Here is a 24,463-nt window from a genome sequence, read left to right on the forward strand (position 1 = left end):
GGACCATTCTAGTAAACTATTTGCACATAGCTGGCAAAGTTCTTTTTTTTTTTTCAAGTCTGTTCTGAAACTATATGGCTTCATGATGCTAAATTTTGACCTTGCTGGAAAAGCTGGTATATGTTATTTTGCAATTAAAAGTGTGAACTGTGGACGGGCTGCCCTGGCATTCCCCAGAAGCCTGATAAAATTGCAGAATCTCAGGCCCTATCCACACATACTAAATCAGAATCTGCACTTGAACACGATCCCTGGGTCATTTACATGCACATAAATGCTCAAAAAGCACTATTTTAATGCAAGTTAGGCCAAATAAAGAAGAGCCTAGAAAGTCTGGATGGCTGAGAACTAGCCTGGTTTCAGTGAGAAGCAAAATTATAATCAGCAGTGGGCCACGGTGGCTCAGCAGGCAGAATTCTCGCCTGCCATGCCAGTGACCCAGGTTTGATTCCTGGTGTCTGCCCGTGTTAAAAAAAAAAAAGATTATAATCAGCTCGTGCCCACAATTACTCAGTGGGCAGAAGAGGTAGCAATGGCCCTTGGGTCCCAGAGAGCTGGTTTAGACAGTAATGGAAGATGCAGAGGAAGGGGGCTTGGCTTCCTTCCATCCTTCTCTCCTAGGTGCTACCATACATTCTCTATCTTTGTCCATAAAAGGCGACTGCCTATATGAATTCAGATCATGCAAAAGAAAGCTAAGCAATGTAAAAAGAAAGAAACAAGCAACCAAAAAGATCTTCCAATTAACAAACAGTACTTCTAAAAATTGTATTTGATAGTAGATGCCACATAATTTTGGTTTTGTTTACTTTTCCAAAGATGTACCAGGACTAACCAAGGTGATTACTTGGCTTTCAGTCTGGTTGAGCAGCAACTGTTTTGGTACCTTTGACTCCTGACTGCTAGATCAGTGAGATGTTACTGAATCCAGAGAAGGATTTTGAGTAAGACAAAGCTATGCTTGAATTCTAGCTATTCTCGTTACCCTGTGAGCCTTGTAAGTCCCTTATTTCTTGAAATGGGGAGAATAAAACTATAAAATGCTAAGTGATAATTATACTTATTCCTTATTGAGTGGAAACCTAGCAGCATAGCTTAGCCTGGCCTGACTAATCATGACACTGATTTTCCACGGGTTACAGTCAAGAAGACTAAAGCTTTGAGAGGTATGGCCAGTGTCATACAGCTAGAAAGTGGCAGAGCCAGGACTGGCAGCAGCCAGCTCCGTCTCAAGAGCCCAGAAGCTGTTTAAATCAAATACCGTCATCTTGAGGCACCAAAGCTGTGCTCTGCCTCCCAGGTCCTTCCACCCTGCCCTGTAATTGATGCGCCCACATTCGAAGAAGGAATTACTAGTGAACCAGATTGACGAAGGGTGCTCATCTACAATTTATATGGAGAGTAATCAATGTTTACATTATTTCTCTTACTATCCACCCGACTGCAAGCCCTTATTTATATTTTTTAATGTGCTCTTTTTAATCTTTGCACTTCTCTGCTCTGAGTCATTTGATTTATCCCCCCATAAAAAAAAATCTAACTCTTCATGCCAACAAGAAAAAACTCAAAATGAGATGGTAAAACAAACACCCCGTTGACTCTCAGGCTATAAAATAACTAAACCTTCCCTTCTCACACACCAACTCCCCCTGCCCCTCCCTCTGACTACCACCTGCCCTTTTTTTTTTTTTAAGGCAGGTGAAACTGAGCTTCCAGCTCCCTCCCAGGCTGGAGAGTAAGTATACCCTTAGTTAGGGTGAAACAGAGAAGGTTGAAACTGAGAGACTGAATAGATTTGAATTAAAAAAAAAAAAAAACTTTCTCTCAAACAAAAGCATTTAAGAAAGTTCAGCAAAGGTTAGGCATGCTGAGAATGTTGCCTTTCCTGGTATCTTCTGATTAGCTTTTAAGATAATTAGTGAAGATGAGAGTCTGGCTTGAGCAACAACCACATTCCTGGAGAGAAAACAGAAAGGAGAATGGAGAATCCTGAACGCTGGCTCAACAGCTTCTTTTGCATCTCTAAGTCCCATCTCTCCTGCTAGTGCCATCTGTGTGACCCCAAGGGCAAGACTTTGATGTGGAGGCTTGGTGATACTCAAGCTTTGAGCATTTTGCATGCATTTCCCTTAACTATGCATCACACCTCTTTCCTGAGAGAGAAATGTGCTGTGCACACTGCTTGTAACAATCCAGTGTGGCAGCTATTGTTATTATTTGTATTATTGCTATTCCCATTTTGTGGATGAGAAAACTGAGATCTAGACAAATTTTGTAACTTGCTCAATATCATATAATAAATATTGCAGGTAGAATTAAACCCAAATCTGTCTAACTCTAGGGCCTGAGCTATAACAAGAGGTCACATTTCTGCCTTATCTTACTTCTTTTGTTTCAGATCTGCATTGCACAATTGCACAATTGTGAGATGGCAGAGAGAAGCAAAAATCATTGTAACAAAAATGTCCTGTGTGTTTCCAATAGCCATTGGGTTTCTTTTTATCTGACTGGTGAAGCAGGTGCCCCCAGAATAAATAACCAACAAACTCTACTTTCTTTCCATGTTTTCTCAGTCAGACTCTGCACTCCTTCTGAGCAATGGTCATACTTTTTCATTTTTATATCCTTCCCAACTTTGCCACATTATCAGAAAGAAGAATCAGTATTTGCTGAGTATTTACCAACAACAGAGCACATAAACTACCACTTAACACTCTCACACCCCAGCAAACACCATTAATCAATCATAGATAGCGCTTTCCTAGCAACACCAAAAAAGAGCCTCAGAGTCTTTCTCAACACAATGCTTTAGACAGCTGGATCAGTATGCAGCATGAAAACTATTTTCTCTTCCAGTTCTAAATATTGGACTGGATTCTTTCCCCTTGTCCTTGTTATGCAAATATTCACTACCCAAGTTCCAGTTATGAGGTCGTACAGAGAAAGCTAAAGTCATAAAACAAAATTTCACTAAAAGGACTGAACACTTTTATATTTTCTCCCTCCCATTCTATCCCTTCGCTTTTTATACCAGCCAGTCCCCCTGAGATGATAATGAGTCACCCTCTTTGTCGGCTGTTTTGTATAGTGTGCATGGAAACGTGCAAAGCGATGGCAAATCTTGGGAAGAATAAAGTTTTTGTGAAGTGGGTGAAAGTGTTATTGGCAAACTGGTCAGATGAGACATAAAGCCATTAATGAATGAGAATCTGGGAAAGTTCCACCAGTTAACAATTGAAGAGGAGAAAATCCAAGGGTGATGACAAGATAGGTGCTTCAAAAGAGATTATTTTGAATATCAAAGGATTGAGCTGAAACCCTTGGGAAAACTGAAAAAGCCCTTGGACTATTTTTGCAAAAAAAAAAAATGACCTTGTTTATGAATGTACTGTGAAAACCAGACAGAATGAAGGCTAGTAATATTCCCTTGTACAAGTGTGCCCGTAAACAATTATGCCAAGAAAAACAATCAACATTCCAACGGTCAACACTTTTGGTTTGTTCTAAGAATCAGAGCAAGTTGTGATTATAACTTAATTTGGGTTCAATAACAGATAAAGGTATTCCCATACACAAGATGAGTTTTACTTTTCAAGATAACGTCCCAGTGGAACCTTCCCTCCCTGTTTCCTGAGACAGGTTGTCCCTATTTTAAGTGGATTCACCATGTCTTCCAGAACCAATCATCCCTGGATAATGAGGGCCTCCTGGGCTTCATTTGTTTTTTACATCCCATTAGTAATGGGTCTGGCTTTACGGGTGAAGAACTGAGGCCTAGGTTTGCCTGAGCCCACAGTCAAGCCCTGCCTGTTAGCCGATTCCCTGTCTTCTGAATGAATGGATCAGTGAATCCAACAAGGAGTACCGCCTAACCATCCAGTTGGAAGAGAAGAGGAGGTCCCCAAGAGCCCTTCTGTCTCTCTCTAGATCTCTCAGGGTCTTTTCAGGGGGCTGAACTTCCTGCTTTTTTTGCTTCCCCTGGCCTGTCCCTTTGCCTCCCTTCTCCAGAATATCCCTTTTCCTTCCACCCTCTGAAACTAAGCTGTTCGGTGTTCTCTCTCAACTTTCACCTCCACCTTCTGCCAAGCCATTGGTACAGAAACAGGCTATTACCACTTTCTAAAATTGCAGGAAAGAGCCTAGCATGTTGGCTGTGGCCAACCATAGACAGGGCTCAGCCTCTGTGCTCTAATCCAGAAAAGCCAAGGAAGGGAGAAGTGACAGGCAGGAAGAGGGAAGGGGGTGGCTCTCACTTGTCAAAAGACAATCTGAGCCACGGAAGTTCTGGGTGTAGGGGCACAGGTGCCAAGGGGATGAGTGGGAGGCGGAGCCACTTCAGCTTTTGACAACTTGGAATTAACTCAGGGATTTTTTTCTTTTTTTTTTTTTTTTTTTGGTTTAAATAGGAAAAAGCTCTTACTCCAAACTTTTTTACAGATGAACCAATTAAAGTTGAAAGGGAGTATGTGATTTGCTGCAGTCACATAGCAAGTTAGAGCCGAGACATGGTCCCAGATACCCCAAGGATCAGTCAATCTAACATTATCTCAGTCACGTCCCTGACCTGAAAATTGGGTCCACATCTGTATGGGAATACTTATATTATCAATTCCTCTTAGTTCTTAGTTCCCTGGAGGCAATGATGAAAGTGATGACACTGTGCTGATTCATTTTGTGTAGAGGTACCTGCAAAAAAAACTTCATCAAGAATTTAAAGAAAGATCTGGGTTCCTTCTTCTGCCTCTTTACATTTGTTTTATCAGTCAGATCCCTCAAGGGATAAGGTGTCTCTGGATGGTTCCTTCCAAAATTGGATGAAGCATGGAAGTGAAATTGGAAGGGAGGCTTCTCAAGGAAGATTTCTGGGTAATATTGCTAAATGACTAAGACATTGGGCTTCTAGTCAGAAAAAATAAAATTGTGATTGCATGACTTCTTGGCTGTGTGACGTGGGCAGCTGAGCTAACCTCTCTGAACCTCAGCTACATGGTCTGAATAATGGAGATAATTATAATGACCTCACAGTGTTGATGTGAGGTTTGTCAGCTAATGTGTGTGAAATACTCACAGTAAGATTCAGTCAAAGATACTGCATATGAAGTACCAAATTAAGATTCAAAGATAGACTTCTTCCTCATCCACCTCTATAAAGTCTCATCCCTCCAAATCTTAATCTAGACCATCAGGAACACTTCCTCCTCACCAGCTGTAGGGCTTGTGCACTTGCAGCAGGAAGTGCAATGCGGAAAGTCGATAAGAAGCTAGAGACAGCGAGCCTGACTGGGCTCCTGCTGACCCCACCACCCATGTGTCCTTGTGACGGGCAGTGGCTCTGAGCCCTTCTATGAACCACTGATGCTATTCCTGGGCTCTGCCTACTGTCCTACCGTCCACACGGTGTGACCACTCAGAAGTCCCGGATCCCCAAATTCTGTTGCCAAGTAGCCTCTGCTCCACAAACTCTCTTGAGTCCTGAGAAAGAAGGAAGGGTTTGGGGCTGCCCAGCCAGTGGTCACATCCCTGTCCCCAAGGCCAGGAAATGAAGCACTGGGGCAAAACCATATTCCAAGGCTGCTGTTCACAATCCAACATGGCACTGCTGTCGAGGCCAGGGCTGGGGGCCAAAGGTGCCCCATTGTTCTTTGTCATCCACCCGAGGGAACAGGGAGACACCAGTCACTGCTTTAAAAGAAAGGGCCTTGTGCTAGTGTCAGGAGCCCTCGCCTACGTGACTGGTTTTGTCACCATCTAACAAATACCTGTTTCATGATGTGTTGTAACAGTGATTTTCAAAGTGTGGTCACTGGGGAGGCTTGTGAGGTCAAAACTATTTTCATAAGAATACTAAGCTGTTATTTGCCCTTTTCAACATCATTCCCTTACTCGTGTGTAATGGAGTTTTCCAGAGGCTACATGATATGTGATGACACCAGTGCTATAGTGCTAATGAAATGTCGTATTGGTGTTTTCTTGTGCTTGCAAAATTTCCCAGCTTTCATTTCCAGTATGGTACATATCAGTAAATAGAATCTATGCAAACTAAAGTTCTTTGATGTCCACAATACTTTTTAGTATTGTGGGGGACCTAAGGCCACAGAGGCTGCTCCAGTGAGGCCCCTTACTCCTTGGCCCCACTGGTCCAGCAGTGAGCAATGGTACAGGCTACTGGGCTGACTCTCAGCCTGCAAAAAGCCACCTTTTTTATCTACCTTATGGACAGATGAGTAAAACATATGGATTAAAAATAAATAAATAATAGGAGGAACAAATGTTAAAATAAATTTAGTAGATTGAAATGCTAGTGATCAATGAAAGGGAGGGGTTAGGGGTATGGTATGTATGAATTTTTTCTGTTTTCTGGTCGTGGTGCCACTTCCTTCTGACTCCTAAATGCTCCACTGCAGGAACTCATGAGCTTGAGAAGGGAGGCCAGGGCATGTTGGGGAGCTTGGGGGAGCCACTATATTCTGAGTGAGGAAGTGAATGGCAACCTCAGGGAGCTCCACTAACAGTAGCCAAGTGGGCACCTCCTAAAGGTAGGCAGGAGTAGAGGTCCTGAGGTGACACCACAGTCTTGCCATTCACATGCAGGACATAGAGTGTAATACACTTTGTATGCCCACCCATTAGAGACAATTCTTGTCAAGTGTGGTGTGCCGGTTTGAAAGGATGTATGTCCCCTAGAAAAGCCATGTTTTAATCCTAATCCCATTTTCTAAAGGCAGCCATTTCTTCTAATCCCTATTCAGTACTGTATGTTTGAAAGTGTAATTAGATCATCTCCCTGGAGATGTGACTTAGGGAGTCACATCTTGATGTGATCTTGATGTGATCTTGATGTGATCTTGATGTGATCTTGAGTGATCAAGAGTGGTTGTTAAACTGGATTAGGGGAGACATGTCTCCACCCATTCGGGTGGGTCTGGATTAGTTTCTGAAGTCTTATAAAAGAGGAAATATTTTGGAGAATGGGAGAGATTCAGAGAGGGCAGAGAATGCTTCAGCACCACAAAGCAGAGAGTCCTATCAGCCAGCACTTTGGAGATGAAGGAGGAAAATGCCTTCCAGGGAGCTTCAGGAAACAGAAAACCAGGAGAGAAAACTAGCAGATGACGCCTTGCTTGCCATGTGCCCTTCCAGCTGAGAGAGAAACTGTGACTGTGTTTACCATGTGCCTTCTCACTTAAGAGAGAAACCCTGAACATCATTAGCCTTCTTGAACCAAGGTATCTTTCTCAGGATGCCTTTGATTGGACATTTCTATAGACTTGTTTTAATTGGGACATTTTCTCGGCCTTAGAACTGTAAACTAGCAACTTATTAAATTCCCCTTTTTAAAAGCCATTCCATTTCTGGCATATTGCATTCCGGCAGCTAGCAAACTAGAACATGTGGGTGCATTTTTCTCATTTTTTCCTTATTAGCTGTTTTTAATAACAATTTCTGTAAAAATGGTACAATGTGATGTATTCCTCCCTTCATATGAGCACCTATGTTTCATGCATAGTGCTAGAAGGGGTGCAAAGATGAGCAAGATGTGGGCCTACGAGGCCTACATTCCAGTTGGGGGTGAGGGGCGCAAAAGAAAATTAACAAGGAAACAAACAAGCAAACAAAAAAGATAAGGATAAGCACACTGAAGAAAGTTAAATAAGAAAATGGGTTGGGAAGTATTTTCGTTTCCTAGGCTGTTCAAACAAATACCAGGCAATGGATCAGGTTTAAACAATGGGAATTGATTAGCGTATGGTTTTGACTAAAAGAAAGTCCAAATCAAGGCATCAAGGCAGTGTTTTCTCCCCAAAGACTGGTGTTCTGGGGTTGACTGCTGGTGATCCTTAGCTCCCCATCACGTGGCAAGGTACATGGCAGTGTCTCTTGGTCTCTCCCTCCTCTTCCGGGTACCATCACTATCCAGCCTCTTGCTTCCTCTGGCTTTCTCTCTGTGAGTCCAAATTTCATTCTTTTATAAAAGATTCCAGTAATAGGATTAAGATCCATCCTGATTGAGGTGGGTGACACCTTAACAGAAGTAATCCATCAAAAGGTCCTACTTACAAAAGGGTCACACCCACAAAAATAGATTAAATTTGGGAACATTTGTTTCTGAGGTACATACAGCTTCAAACCACCATAGAGAGTGACTTAGGGACCAATTTGGAGAAGGTAGTGAGCGGAACCATGTGGAGAACTAGGGAGATGTTTCTGGGCAGCTAGAAAACAAAGTGCAAAAACCCTGAGGCAGTAATAACACATTTGTTTTTGCAATATTTTGGTTTCACTTAATACTTACGTTTTGGACTATTTGTCCAATAAGTGTACTATTGCACTGTTTTCAAAATCAACTAGGTGTTTAATACAATTAAAAAATCTAAAAAAAACAAAGGGTGGGACAATGAAAGAAATTTCACTTTCACCAGTCTTCAGTCTACTGCCCTAGACAAGGCCATTTTAAATTATTTTGTGTAATCTTCCAGAAATATCAGTGTACAGGTATATGTATATATATACTTCATATGTATTCTATCTATTTATAGCAATGTCTGCCTATCTATATATCTTTATGCAAATAAGATCATCTAATAAACATCATTCCCAACCTTGCTTCTTTTTTTTTTCTCCACAATAATCACATCCTTTATTTTAATGTTGTGGCTTAACTCATGTTTAATTTTCATATGATAATTAGTACAAATCACTACTCACGTAATATCTCTGATTAAGAAATGGCTTCTCTTGACCTGACAGTTTTAATAACTACTTGTTTTAAGGATTTGCTTTGCTGTGTTGTTATCTTTTTATGACTTTCACAACTTAGAAAAACATATTTGTTGTTTGGAAATATCAGATTATAACAAATTTAATTGGCATTTTATTTTATAAATCAGACTTCCAAAGCTTTACAAGTAAAGTATAGTCCTAGCAAAGCATCTAAGACTTTCATTTTATGTGATCATTTTTCACTTACTCAGAAAACAACCAAACTAGAAAATAAACCTAATGGAGAACTTCAGTTTTGTGAACTCTTAAAATTCCTTAACTACTTTTTAGGAATTTAAAGTGTCACCAAGACTTGAGATGTGTCCTCTTTAAGTCTTTGTGACTTGTCCTCAGACTGAGAGTGTTTTCTCAGTTCTTCAGAATGTCCAAAGCACTTTGTTTCTCTAGTTTAGTTGGTTTTCTGGGGGGAGGGGGTGGTGCATGGTCTGGGAGTCGAACCCTGGTCTCCCATATGTAAAGCGAGCATTCTACCACTGAACCATCTGTGCACCCCTGCTTCCTTTAGTTTTATGCACACTTGCATGTTAATATGTTTAGTTACTTAAAGATAGTGGCCATAATTTTTTTTTTTAGCATCTCCCATTCTACTTGTCACTGACTTGCCAAACCTTGCTTCTTTTACCAATTAACTAACACATTATTTTTGAATAGGTGATGCATATACATGTCACTAAATTTAAAAGGTGCAAGTGAGTAGACACTGAAAAGTAGATCTCCCTTCTCTCCTGTTCCCCAGACATGGAGGTCCTCTTCCCAGAGGCATGCTGTCTCCGTGTCAGGGCTGCTATGTCAAATACCACAAACTGGTTGACTTGACAACAGGATTTTATTGTCTCACAGTTTCTTAAGCAGGAAGTCCAAATCAAGCTCTCGACAGGCAATGCTTCCTCTTGGAGTCTGCAGCGTCCTTGAGATTCCTCTGTCACATGGCAGGCTCAATCTCTCCTGGTATCTGTTCCTCTGAATTCTGCTGACTTCTGGTTTCTGCTTCCGTGTCCAATTTCCTCTGCTTAGAAGGACTTCAGCCACATTGGATTAAGGCCTGCCCTCATTCAGCTTAGCCTCACCTCCACCATGGATAACGTTTTCAGAGGTCCTATCTACAAATGGATTTGCAACCACAGGAACACAGATGAAGACCTGAACGGATCTTTACTGGGGACATGATTCAATCTGCCACATGGACAGATCTTCCTGTGATTTCTTCCTGAGGTGGTCAAAGCACATGGAAACATATACGTGGCCCCGTGTTTGTCCCACAAATTGCAGCACACCATACACCTGCTCTGCATCTGCCTCCCTATGCCATGCTTTGTGATGCTCCCAGCACATGGGGCATTTCACTGCAGGGCCATACCACAGCCCATCTAAGCAGGCCCTTATTGAAGGGCACCTGGGTGCTCCCTTTTGCCTTATGCTACCTACAAACAAGTCTGTGGCAATTATGCCCATCCAAATGACCTTTCACACACAGGGGAGGATACATCTTTACCCTGTGTACTGTTCTATCATGGGGAGGTGCATAGTTCATTTACCCAGCTCTCTATTGAAAATCATTTAGGTGAATTCCAATTTTTTCCTTCTGTAACAAACAGTGCTGTAATGAACCTCCTTGTACATAGATCTCTTTGAATAATTCCTTACAGAGAAATTGCTAAGGTCAAAAGGTATTTGAATTTTAAATTTTTGTCAATATTGTTGATTTTTTTCCTCCGAAGAGGTTGCACCAATTACACATTTCCTAACTGTGTAGAATAGTGCTGTTTTCCCTGCAGCTCATCTAAACTGTTTATTATAAAAACTTTTTGATCTTTGACAATCTAATAGGTGAAAAATATTACCTCACTGTTAGGTTTTAATTAGCATTTAATTATGCATGTACTTGGCCATTTTTCTTTGTTTATAAACCATTTGTATTTCTTTTTTCTGCCTCTAGCTGTCCTTTTCCCATTTTTCTATTGAGTTGTAGGTCTTTTTCTTATTGTTGTAAAACTTTTAAAAAATATATTCAGTAAATTAGCTCTTTGCCATATATATTTTTCCCTAGGTTTTTATTTGTATTTTAATTTCTCTTTATAATAATTCTTTGTTATGAAGTAATTTTTAATTTTTATGTAGGCAAACTTACTGGACCTTCCTTTTATGGCATCTCAGTTTTGTGTCTTAGACTTTCTTAGGAAGTCTGGCCCCAGTGTGGGTCTATTAAATTTTTAAATTCTCTCATGTTTATTTCTAACCCTTTTTATGATTTCGTTTTCTTACACAAGTTTGTGAGCCATCTGGAATTTGTTTTGGTATAAAGAATAAGAAGGCAGCAATGCACTTTTTAACAGAATGGTTAACCATTTAACCCAACACCGCTTACTGAATAATGCATCTTTCCCCCCACCCCTCCGAAGCAAGTTTTGATAGGAGCTGCCACAGTTCCAAGAAAGCATCAACACCAGGGCCCAGAGCTGGGGAAACAGCACATATTGCAGCAGTGGGCTAGGCTCCGGCCGTGAAGACACCCTCCTCAGTAGTGTGAATTGCAGTTTAGCACGTCTCCTGGAAGGGGGGTGCCTTTGCCGGCCCGATGCCCCTCTCCTTGGGGCTTCCCCCCACCAGCCCAAGGTGGCTCCAGATGCAATTTGGTGATCACAGACAAAACTCTGAAGACATCATTTTAAAAATAAGTATGGTGAATGATGGAGGAAAAACAGTATACACAGCTTTGCTCACCAATTTTGAAGCAACAGCTTCAAGGAAAAGAAATTTTGAGGGTCATAAAAGACAGGCAGCCAGATAGAAGTACCCTGAATAGAAAGCTGGAGTCCTGACCCCTTGTCCCAGTCATGTGGCCTGTGACAGTTCTCCCTTCCCTCTGTCTTCCCTTCTTATCTATAAAATATGGAGGTTATCCTGGAAAATCCCTGAGTTCCCTTCAGCAATAAATGAGTTTCCAGATCAAGGCATTTTTCCCTCAATTCCCGTAGAATGTTGATAAGATGAGGGTTTTTCTTCAATTTGCTCTGCTCTGAAACCCTCCCATCAGGATTTGGAATGAAGTTCTTCTGCTGCATCGCCATTAGTTTCAAAAGGCTTTTTAGAAATTTCTTCTGAAGCGAGCAGAGCCTCTTACCTTCCAGGGTCTTACCTTTTAAGTAAGGAGCAGTAAATTAGAACCTCCACTCTCCACCACTGACAAGTCTCTCTTTTCAGCCAAAGAGGCTCACTGGTGAGAGATGTAATAAAAAGGAAACGCTGAGAGGACTGAGAGAATCGAGGCGTTGCGGGGCCCTGAGATGCAAACGGTGTGACCAAGCAAAGGGGACAGAAGGTAGAAAATCCACTTCCCATGGAATATCACCCAGCTTACTGTTTTTACACCCTGAAGCCACTAAATCAGGAAGTACTCACACCAGTTATTTCACATGAAGTTTAGGAAATTAGTCACATGGGAAAGATTACAGTCTTATTCTTTTCTTTTTTAAAAAAAGCAATTAGAATTGTTTTGTAGGTATCTACAAGAATGCATTTAACACACATGCCCTGCTGAAATTAGAAGCCTGAAACCCAGCTAAGAGTTCGTTTATCTTATTTTGTTTTTGGAAAAATATCAAAGACTTTTATCTTATTTCAACAAGTTAAACAGAGCTAATGAAAAGTTAATTTTTTACATAGTCGTTGAAAGTTTCAAAATGGTTTTCAAAAGCAGTTTAAGCTCTTGGACTTATGTGTGCAAAAACACAACAGATAATTTCAGGGAAATGTCTAGATGGGCAGCTCTTGTCCACATCTTACCTTTATCGCATAAAACAACTGGAAGTGAAGGCTCCATGCAGGCTCTGACAGCTAAGCTACTCTGTTACAACCTCTCAGGGAAACTCATTCCCTTTACCACCACTTATTCTGGACAACTCTGTGAAGTTCAGTCATTACCAGCCATCCATGGACTCCAGCTCAGAAAAGCTCCCTGTTCTGAAAACTCAAGTATCTACCAACGAGAACCAACGCAAAGCCAATCAGCCCCCACCCCGCTAAATGTTCCCTTAAACAGTGGGCTGCTCAGTTGCAGAGGGGATTGGGGACCAGCAATGGAGACCATTAAATATTATGCATTTTGATGGGTATGAGTTTTGGAGCAAGTGAAAATTCTCTTTAGAAAAGAATTAGCCTCAATGTCTAGAGGCCTTGCTCTCAATAATCCAATGGCTTATTCTGATCATCCAAGAAGCTACTGGATCTCACATTCATGAATACAATTCAGCACCCAGAGATCTAGTTGTCATGCAATCATATAGCACAGAAAAGGGCTTGGAGGACTCATTTCAAATGTCAGGGGTGTCTCCATCTGGGGAGGAAGATGAGGGTGAAGGGAGAAGAAGGTGAAGCAAAGCTTTTGCTTTGCATTTTATCTACTTCTATTTTTTATAATAGGCACTGATTACCTTTGAATAAACATTTTTAAAAGACCTAATTGAGTCATTAGACTCCATGAAATAACAGGTGCAGAGAAGCTGGGGGCCAGAACTGGGCTTTGGACTGATGATGGTGTTGGATTCTCTAACCAGAGCCTCTGGTCCCTGCTGATGGCCCCTCCTGTGGATTTGTCTCATCAGCTCTTCTCTCATTCTTTAGGGATGATTTGTAAATAAAGGTTCTTTGCTGACCTGCCCTTTCCAGTTGGGGTGAGTGGTGGAGCCAGCAGGGCGGTGTAGAAGACAATCCTGGGACTGGGTAGAGTGTGCTGAGGTGAGAGATTCCCAGATGGCAGTGAGGTTGAGCCACAGGTGAGCACACCTTTGCAGGGATTCTCCATTTCCATCTCCATAGGACTCCAGGTGAAGCACTTCAAAAGCAAGAAACCCCTGCCATACAGGAGGAGGCCCCGCCTGGCAGGTGGGCTGTGGGAGTCAAAACCTAGGGGGCTGCCAGGGAGCTGCAGAAGGAGCCCAGGAGGAGAGTGGGCTCTTGCACTGTGCCAGCGGGAGGGCTTCCCCTGCCAGGAGGTGCGGTGGATTTTTCCGTAAGACAAACAGCGGGAGAAGACCTTGACACTAGCCCCAGATCGAAATACTGTGAGGTGCACAGGTGGGGCGAGCAAGACAAATCTACCTCCACCCCCCCGGGACTGTGGGCAACTAAGCCTTGTTCTCAGGGGCCCCCATTGTCCAGCTATTGAGCATGGATATTATTTTCAGTACATTAAATCTCCTTTGAACATTCTTCTTCAGAGCATGCCCTCCGTGCAATTTTTCACCTGCTGAGAGGGGCGGCAGGGAGTGGGACACATGGGGTTTAAATCTCATGTGTTTAACCTGTGCCTTTCCCCCACCCTCCACATAAAAGTAATGTCAGCTGTCATGCCAAGAGTGTGTCTGGGCGTTTTCAGTACACGCATTTTGCATAAACGAACATTCATAGAATTCTCCTCTGGGCTAGAATTCTTCCTGTGACTCTACTGCCTTTACGACTCTGCTTCTTGCCTAAGTCTACTTCTGATTCCTTCCTATTGCTTTCACCTTCTTCAGCCTCAAATGCCCTGACCGAATCATGAAACTGGATATTTTAAATGGCATTATAACTTAATATCCAATCCCTCCATATTGTTTCAAAATTTGAATCTGAGGTTGCAATTCTTCTGTGTCAACAAATTCTTCTGAGGCAAAGACGCTGGAGCAGTGAGCACATAGCTGTTGGCTCATCAGGTTTAGGTTAGCACTGACTGTCCTTTCTTCTGGGTTTCAATGGTCTTGGCAACTTTTAGATAGTCTCTGAGATAATTTCATGGTGTCCTTCCATGGAACACTGACGTCTACCCTTCAAGGGAGAAGAACCTAAAAGTTGCACTACTGCTTCGGGTGCTGCAGTCACCCCCGTGGAACCCTGGTGGGGCTGGGGCCTTCTGAGGACCAAATGTCCGGATGAGGATTTGGTGGGCACAGACTTTTCCAGCCCAGGTTGATGAGAGAGATTCAATCTTTATGAAAGGCCTGATATTTTCTGCCCAAACCTCTCCCATCCTGCCATATCCCCAATCCCAATTCTGCCCTATCTCTATGTGCCATCACGTGCTTAAGCAACAATCTAACTGCAAACAGATTTGTAAATTAACCAAAAAAAAAAAAAAAAAAAAAAACCCAGAGTCACAAGGACTTCATCCTCCCATCCCAGCATCACTAATCTCATGGCCAATAGAATGGGGAACAGCTTACCCTGGGCCAGTAACTGGTAAAGAATGGTGACTTTTTTTCTTTTTCTTTCTCTTTTTTTTTTTTTTTGGTGCCTCTCTCAGGAAAGCTGAGCTAATTTAAAAAAAGAAAAGAAATGTTGCCAAGTGGTAAATATCTTGGATCCGTGCTTTGAAGCTGAGGTAATAAGCCTTTGAACAAACTGCAAAATTAAGGGCAAGGGGCAAATTCAAGAAGAGTTTTGCATGGATTGTTTCTTATCATTTCAAGACATGGTTTTCACATCAGATATTTAACAGCTCATCAATCTGATTATGGTACAATTAGTCCCACTTCCAAACCTGATTAGCCACTCTGATCTCATTTCTTACAAAGATTAATTTTAGAAATTTTTGAATTAGGATTAAATGTCAACAAAAATGTAGTACATGATAAGTGTTATTAATATCATCACAATAGTGACTTATGCTCCTCCATTAAAGCATATAACACATTTGCCTATAATGTGCAGTTGAAACTCGTTCTTCCCAACCTTAAAAGAAAAGGAAAAAGAGTCTGTAACTGCATATGAATGAAACATTCTGTCAAGAGCTTGTTGCAGATGCCTCCATAATTCATTCAAAATCAAATATATCTCCATTGGATTAAATTTAACTGGTTTGGGTTTACATGGTTAAAGAAAGATGGGATGTTAAAGTCCTTTAAGAAATGATAACTGGAAATGTCCATTGGATTCCCATACACTCCTGTTTGAACAGTCAAATGCCCTTTATGAATTAGCAATGAAATTTGACAGAACTGATTTTCTTTGGGAATTATATGAGATGTTCTATTTTAGCTTTTGGCTAAAATAGTGCAATGAGCTCGATGCTGTACATTAAGTCTGCATAAGACCTCACAAAAAAGTTTTCATTAAAGGAACCATTGAAATTGAAAGAAGGAGGAGCAGATTGAAGGAATCCTGGCAAATAAAACTAAAATTCCTGATAGACACTAGTGGCCCTGTTATTCCTCTTTGCCATGAAAGGCTGGAATCTGTGGTAAAGGCTTAAGAAAAGAACAGGAATGGCAAACACAACTTCCACGTGATCAGCCAAAGACAAGAGGAAATCCCCAGCTGCTGGCACTGAAGATAACTTTAACATTTACATTCTGAATCAGTCCTACAAATGAAATCTCCAAGGCAGAGCCTGGGGTTTTATCTGACAGAAAAACGAATCAGAAATATCTTCCAATTTACATTTTCAAAAATGAAAGAAAGTATCGAGAAGAAAATTAAAACCATACTTATACTACATCACAGAGATAATGACTACAAAGATTTCTACTATTTTAGATGTTTCCAACCAATATTTTTGAGAGACACATATATGTGAGCATACGTAATATTTTAAAAACAAAATCGGGATCCCATACTACATAAATTTACCATTTATATTCGGTAAAGGACCACCCCTACAGGGCAAGCCGTGCAAAGCTGTCATCTTCCTCTCTGACACTGATGGATCTCAACAACTGTCACAACGGTGTGGGGGCACATGTGATCTCCAAGTTCCTCTTCTCGGCACAAAGTCTAAGAGATTAAAGTAAGTGGAAGAGTTGGTGGCCAAAGCTGCAGATTCACGGGCTATGGAGCCCATCATCTCACAGTAGAGACACTGGCAGGTGTGCTGTGTACCATTAAGGAAATTCTACCCTTCAAAACAAAGGCCAGGAGTTCTGTTAGTCTGGCCCAATGGCAGCTCCACTGCTTCACATGTAGTTGCCTGGGGATGTGGCCATACTGGCCTCTGTGGTCGAGACACTGGGGCCATTGAGAATGGCCCAAGTGGTCATTAAAGAAGGTGATGTGGATGCTTCCAACTCTGATGATGAAGATCATGGTATTCCTGCAAATTTCAATACATCATAGAGCCTTACCAATAGCAGCTCAATATGTCCCATCAACACTGTGGTTTCTTATGCCAATACTGGTGGAAATTTTTCTGTTTGCTTGAAAATCAGAGAGAGCATTGGTTTGGTGTACATTTGGAAGTATTCTAAAAGATTTAGCCCAGGAAATTCATAATTATACCAAAGAAGACCAACACTTCCCATTCAGTGTGTTATCTGAAGGATTTATGCAAGACAGAAGGATTTGATTCACCTGATTCAGAACCCATTTGGGGTTCTGAAACCACAAGCACTAGTGTGAAATAATTATCTGTACAATGTCATCAATCATTTGAATCTAATTGGCACATTTAGAAAACTCCATCTAACAACAGCAAAATGCACATTCTTCTCTAGCTCGCTTGGAACAGTCACCAAGACAGAGGACAATCAGTATGATATAGCAAAACAAATTTAAAAGAACGCAAATGATACGAAGTTTGCTCTCAATAAAAAATGGAATTGAAATAAATAACAGACAAATAGTGGGAAAATTCAAAACACCTATCTAAATAATGTATGTCAAAGAAAAAGTCTTAAAATAAATTTCAAGACTATCTTGAACTAAATGGAAATATAATTTTACAAATTTTGTAGGATGTGATAGAATTAAAATTTGGAAAAAACTTATGGTATTCAATGCATATTTTAGAAAAGAGGAAAGAATGAGAGTCAGCAGTTTGTTTTTGTTTTTATTTTTTAAATTTATTTCTTAATTAAAAAATTAAGAAACAAAATAAAACATCAACATACATAATCAGTAATTCACAATATCATCACTTAGTTGCATATTCATCATTTCTTAGAACATTTGCATTAATTCAGAAAAAGAAGTAAAAAGACAATAGAAAAAGAAATAAAACGAACACAGGAAAGAAAAAAAAAAAAGACTATACCTACCATACCCCTTACCCCTCACTTTCATTGGAGAGTCAGTAGTTTTAACTTCCATCTCAGGAAATAAGAAAAGAAAATTAAATCAAAAGTAATCAGAAGAAAGGCAGTGCAACGATGGCTCAGTGGCTAGAATTCTTGCCTGCCGAGCTGGAGACCCAAATTTGAATCCTAGAGCCTACCCATGACAAACATACAAACAAAAAAGTAATCAGAAGAAAAGAAATAATGACAATTTACACAGGAATCAATGAAATTGAACTCAGGAAATTAATAAGAGAAAGTCAATCAAAGCAGAAGGCAGCTCCTTGAAAAGATCAAGAAAGTTTATAATCCTTCAGGCAATCTAATCAAGATAAATAGAAAAAGTCATAAATCACAAATTTTTGAAGTGAAAGATGGTCCAACACTACTGATAATATGGATAGTTAAAGGACGGCGAAGAAGTATTTTGCAGATTGTATGTATGTCTATATTCTATTGAATGAGCAGCACCTCAAAAGAAGAATGGAAGAACCCCTAGTCAGACTGTCCCGAACTGCCCTAAATAGCCAGATGAGAGTTTGAAGAGAAAGACAGTAATGCCAGGGTGGGGTGTCCAAAGCATTTCTTAGGGAAACTTATGTACAGAAGTGAGCGAGTGAGATGGGGAGCGAGATGGTAAGATGTTCACTTGAGTATGTCCAGGCCTATAGCCGATGCTGCACAGATTGTATTGGTTGAGGAATAAAGCAGCTAAGTGTCAGGGGCTTGTCTTCAAGTATCGGGAAAACATTTTGGCCTGGGCTCTTTGCTCCAAGCAAAACGTGCTCAGGGTGGGCTGCACTCACGTTTCTAGCAGCCATAGCTCAGTATGCTTCCAGGGTTTTATGGGAGGACACGTCTGAGGAGCAAAGTAGGCTGAGGTCAGTCCTCAGACAGGTAGGGGATGGGGGACGGATCCCACATGGCGGAGCCCAGGCGGCCAGTGCTGTGAAGCAACTCTGTAGGATATTATAATGGTTATAAATACTTGACTTTATTCTTTTGTCAAATTCCATAGACATGTACAATAGAAAGTTTGAACCATCATGTAAACTCTGGGCTTTATTTAATATTATATCAATATAGTTTCACATTTGGGGAAAAACCGACACACTGATGTAAAATGTTAGTAGTAGGGGAATTTATGTGAGGAGAGGGGAAGGGGCGTATATGGGAACTCTATACTTTCTGCCTAAGTTTTCTGTGAATCTAAAACTGCTTTGAAAATAAAGCCTATTAATAAAAAAAGAAAAGAAAAGAAGGAAAGAAAGGCCAAGTCTAGCCCAGAGCCCTGGGAAGGAGCCCGGCCGCGATGGCTGCTGCTTCCGTGGAAATGGCCATGCTGAGAAAAGTCCTCCTGTCTCCACGTGAACGGGGGAGAAGATAGACCCTTACCAAGTACCACTCACAAGATGCTGAATGCTGTCATTCCCCTCACCCCCCACAGCCACACTGCAAAGTATGATCATAACCTTATTTTTGCTATTTACAAAACTCGGGTTCAGAGTCCTAAGTCACCAGGTAATGAGTGGCAGAGTCACAACTTATACCCCGGTCTCTCTGCCACCAGAGAACATCCCCATAACCCAGTTCTGTCTCACTAGAACAGGGATGTTGTTGTCTCCTCAGTTCTGCACAGGATGCAAAGGTAATTTCAAGTCTCCAGAAAGTCTGATAATTCAGCATTTCATCCATCCATTTATGCAATTACCACTATGCATCTTGTATTTGCCAATCAGTATTCTAGGGCCCATGATTTGCAGTGAATAAAAGCAAAACCCTTGGTTTGCATTCCAGATGCAGAATAAATGAATCAATAAACAAAGTCAGAGTAGTTTTGTTCCATAAAGTTACAACGAACACTGAATTACCCAATGCCTAGCCACTGCTCCTTGGGGAAATACAAGGTTAATTTGCTGTGAGTCTCTGGTCACATTTTTTTTCAACTGATCATTGCACAACTTTGTTTTATGTGTGCTTCTGTTTAAAGACTACCTTATTTAATATATATTATTGATTCATTAACATTGGACTCAAGGCCAACCGCACTATCACTCATTCCTGAACGAAGCTTACCTATCGTGTATTTTCTCTATAAGCACATCACAGCCTCCTTGCTCTTAGGAAGAATAAACAGCAATTCAGCACTATGCTTGGGGACCATTTTAAAGCATAAAAATACGAAAAACATGATGCTACACACACTATGAAGAGGATGCCTACTTACAATATGAAAGCTGAGGCGAGAGGCAGTACGTTGCCTGGTTCGACCTCGCTTGGCAACGTATGTACTTATGTCCACGAATGATGGAGAGTGCCATGAGTGTTGATTTGGGGGTCACTGATAACTTTTCCAAGTAGGTGAACTTGCAAATATGGAATCCATGAATAATGAAAATCAACGTATGTACAATACATCTGGTGTTGACAGAGAAGGTACGAGAGAGTGGCAGGAGCTAGCTGTGTCTTAGTTCCCTGGGGCTCTTATAAACAGTTAGCACAGGTGTAGTGGCTTAAAACAATAGGAATTTATTCCCTCACAGTTCAGAAGGCCACGAGTCCAAAATCATCATGTCAGCAGGGCCATGCTTTCTCCAGAGGCCCTGGGGGAGAAGCCTTCCTTACTCCCTTCAGCTTTAGGTGGCTTTTGGCATTCCTTGGCTTGTGGTTGCATCTCTTTCTGTTCTGTCTCCACAAGACCTGATCCCTTTGTTTGCATGTCTCATAGCCCCTTCTGCCTTTCTTTCATAAGGACTCTTGATCTTAGATTTAGGGCCCATCCAGAAAATACAAGACAATCTCCTGATCTGAAACCCCATAACTTAACTACATCTGCAGAGACCCTTTTTCCAAGTAAGGTAAGATTCATAAGTTCCAAGAACGAGGATATGAATGTCACTTTTTATGGGTTGCCATTCAGCCCAAGACATTGCCATAGCACTGTTTCTCATGAGGCGGCCAGGACATTGAAGTAGAGACTTGAATAGAGTGAGGGGTAGATGAGTACACCTGGGCAAGGGACCCAGGTAGAGGGAAGAACAGAGGTAGGAGTGTATTTGGCATGTTTGAGTAAGAGCAAGGCCAGAGGGGCAGGAGTAGTGTTTGCAAGAGGAGAGTGGTGTGAAAAGAGATAAATGGTGATGAATGGCCTTGTCTCCATGTATGATGACATAATATTCTCTCTCTGAAAGTTACAAGGTTTTTCCATTGCAAGGCCCAAAGGAGGCCGGAGAATGTCACACTTTGGTGATATGTCCCACACAAGAACAGCAAGCTGCCAAATTTCTTTAAAATATTTCAAGAATTCTGGCTGAGTCAATTTTATTATCAGAAGGTAAATTCCAGCCCACCAACTGTATCCTACTATCATGGATAGTAGGATACCTCTGATAACACATTCCTCAGTTAGATTTTCGCTTTTTGTTCTTCCCTAAAACCCTTCACATAACTGTGTAGTCATGGGTTGCCGCTAGTGTGTCTTCCAGCCTCATCTCTATACTCCTATAGGACAGGAAATGAATCATCTTTATATTCCCCACACCTGCAATGTCGGGCATACCACAGGTGAGCAATTCATGCTTGTTGAATGAGTGTGTGAGTGAATGAATGAATGATCTCCTTTCATCCATGCTTGAAATGGCACCAATTACACTTCAAAGAAACGTTTAGCTTTGAAGGGTTTATGCTTAGCTTAGGGATAAATGTAACTGATAACACATTTATCCTGAAACCTGGAAGTGGAGTAAAATAAGGCATAGAGCTTTCTTTCTATTATCTCAGTTGGGGTAGTAGGAAGCAGGAGACTTTGGTTCTAGTTCTAGCTTTGCCATTGCCTAGCTGTGTGACTTCAAGCAAGTCACTTAACCTCTCTGGGATCCCGGTCCTCCCTAGTAATAAAAGTAAGCAGGATCTGATGGAATTTAAGGAGCTTTCTCGCTATCAATAGTCCAGGTCTCATCCAAAGTCCTAGGAGGTAACTTGCAGAAGTTAACTCCTTTAACTTCAAAACTTGCTTTAATGGGAAAGCTCTACTCCTCAGGCAACTCTGCTCAGCAATCCAGGGCCCCTCTCGGCATGCACACTGGCCCTGAGAACCGCCTTCTCAATGATTCTCACTCCCTGATAATCTCATTTGGTTACACTAAAGCAAGCCCCATTTCTTAAACTTCTCTGCTGAAACATACCCCAAAGCAGAAGAAAGTGAACGCTAGACTGTGCTAAGAGAGCCTGGGCAGAGTGCTGGAAACTGCCCTCCAGGGAATAGAAATTTACTTTTAAATCTCCTGTATATTTAAAATTCATATGAAGTTTGTATTCTACTGCATAATGTAACTGCTTGTTAAAAAAACAACAACAGTATATTTTTCCCCCAGTGCTCAATCTTTGTCCTTGGTTTGAGGTGCTGCGTGGCCACAGCCCTCTGGAGCCCTGACAAGGCATCCCCCTGTCTGAGATGTGAGCTGGGAAAGCTCAGTCTTCACATAAATAAATACCCAGAGGAGACACTGCAAGGCAGGGAGAGGCAGGAGGGCCAAAGAGCCTCAGTTCACCCTCAGTATTCTCAGGCCTCCACCATGACCCAGAACTCTTGATTGCTCTTGGAAGCTGGAACTGGGTAGGTCTTTGGAAAAACAGTACTAAATATTAAGGAGAGTTAGAGGGAAATAAACCCAGAAAGAAAAGAGGTACAGACAAGCTTGGGAGGCATTGGCCTGATCTGACGTCAGCAGGCCTATCCCTGTGAGATAGGAGAATTAGGGTAGTGGCTCGATATGCAAAGCAGAAATTTCCAGAAGCAGTCAGGCCTCAAGGAGAAAAATATCTCTGAGAACAGCAGTTACAAAACCTGGAGCCAAACACCCCCCCACCTGAGTGTCACCCAAGGAGAAGGGTGGAGCCGACCGACCTTCCGTGATGCACTGTCCACCACCAGGCACTGCCCAGGAGAGAAGGGAGGGGAGGAGGAAGAGCCCCCACAGGAAGGGGGAGGGGAGCACGTAAAGCAAAGCAATACAAAACAGATGGCTCCAATATCGTAGGGCCTCTTGCCTCTTCCTCTGTCATCTTGCAAGAGTGCCCGCATGTCCCTTCTCACGTACGTACCTAACAAATTTTCTTCTTACTTGCTCAATCTGTGCTGTGCCCTTGGATTCCTTCTCACAGTGCTGTCAAAATTCGGCAACTCCAGATCGGCCCCAGACTGGTCCCTTCTCTTTGGTGCTCTCGGAGTCAGCCTCAGTCAAACCTCCTTTGTTGTATCTTTTCATCTTTCCAGATTGAAACCCATGCATGAGCAGGCTCAGCTCAGTCCTGGCTTGTGCAGCCTTGAGGCTTTCCTTTCCCACATCTCGCCTTATTTCCCTGCACCCGGCTCAGACCTGCCCCGGGTTAAAGCTGCAGGGTAGAACAAGCTCCTCTTCCGAGACCTCCTCTCCTCCTTCCGCCCCAATCCTCTCCCAAAGTTTGTGTCCAAGCTGAGGTCCAAAACTGGCTCAGTTGAAGGTGGAAATGACTGGTATTCGTGTGAGGCCCCTCTCTTCTAAGCAGGGAGCGAATTCCCAGAGTGCAGGAAAGCATCCGAGTGCAGAAAGGTGATCCTACAAGTCGTTGCCACCTGACTTTCTAATTTGCCCCAAGGTGCCCAGCAGGGTGCAATGACCCTTACTTTATGGATTGTCTTCCTAGAATTGGTGAGTTTCACAGGGATTAGGCAAAGACGCTGTCTCCAGGCACACACAGCCCCGGGCAATGGTGCCACCTCCTCCATCCTCCAGCACCTCCATTTATAGCCAATGGATTTCTGCCCCTGTTCGCCCCCTCAGCTGCCCTCAGCTGTGAGCCTCTCTGCAGGCCAGAAACTGTGCACTGGATGCATTTCTGAGACAGGTAGACTTCTCTGCCTAAATCCAACCACAGAGGCAGGTGTCTTTTCTGATGACTTTCAGTGGTCACCTTGTTTCAAGCAGCCTTTGACAAATATCACAGATCACCCTTGGGTTTTTCTTCATAGTTTGGAAACATTCTTTCTGATAGAAGTTGTCTAATTTTTTTCCTTTTTTTGCCCAGTTGCTTTTTGTCCTGGCCCCAAAGCAGTCTTATTTCTGTTTCTTCTACTTTTTACAATGTTGGCAGTGAATGCTTTCCTCATTTGCCTCTTATCTAAAGTCTTTTTATCTTCTCACTGTTCCCCTTTCATTCTCTTGTTTCCTGGAAACTTCTTATCTCTGGCCATTCCTGAAGGCCCCCTCCAATGCAAAAGAGCCAGCTCTCACCTTTGAGCAGCCTCCACATCACATGAATGTGTCTCCTTGGTAAAGGAAGAGTTGGGGGGCGGGGAGCCTGTCTGCTTGGGACCTATGCAAAACCCCAAGGACAGCAGGTCTAGAGTGACTGGGTTTCTGGTGCTGACAGATGATTCTCCCCACTGTTGCATAGATATCAGAATAATTTCTTCAGCCCTTATCTGCATAAAACTCCCAGAAAATATTGTTTGAATTACAAATGAAGAGGGGGCATTCCCATCAACTCTACCAAACGTGTTAAATATTACAAATAGAAAAGTTGAGATAATTTAGAAACCTTTGTGACCAGAACAGTTTAGTACTATAGGTTTGGTTTGGGGGGTGGGGGTGGGGCAGTCTACAGTAGGCTAGGGGCAG

At 42.0% G+C, this 24,463-nt stretch overlaps 1 long non-coding RNA gene across 1 annotated transcript in view; it reads right to left on the minus strand.

Moving 5' to 3' along the window:
* The window catches only part of LOC143682858 (uncharacterized), a 134,885-nt gene that overhangs the window by 106,664 nt on the left and 3,758 nt on the right, over positions 1-24,463 (minus strand). The gene's annotated exons all lie outside the window — the stretch shown is intronic.

Source organism: Tamandua tetradactyla, chromosome 5 (assembly GCF_023851605.1).
Source record: "Tamandua tetradactyla isolate mTamTet1 chromosome 5, mTamTet1.pri, whole genome shotgun sequence".
In the NCBI taxonomy this organism is placed as follows: Eukaryota; Metazoa; Chordata; class Mammalia; order Pilosa; family Myrmecophagidae; genus Tamandua; species Tamandua tetradactyla.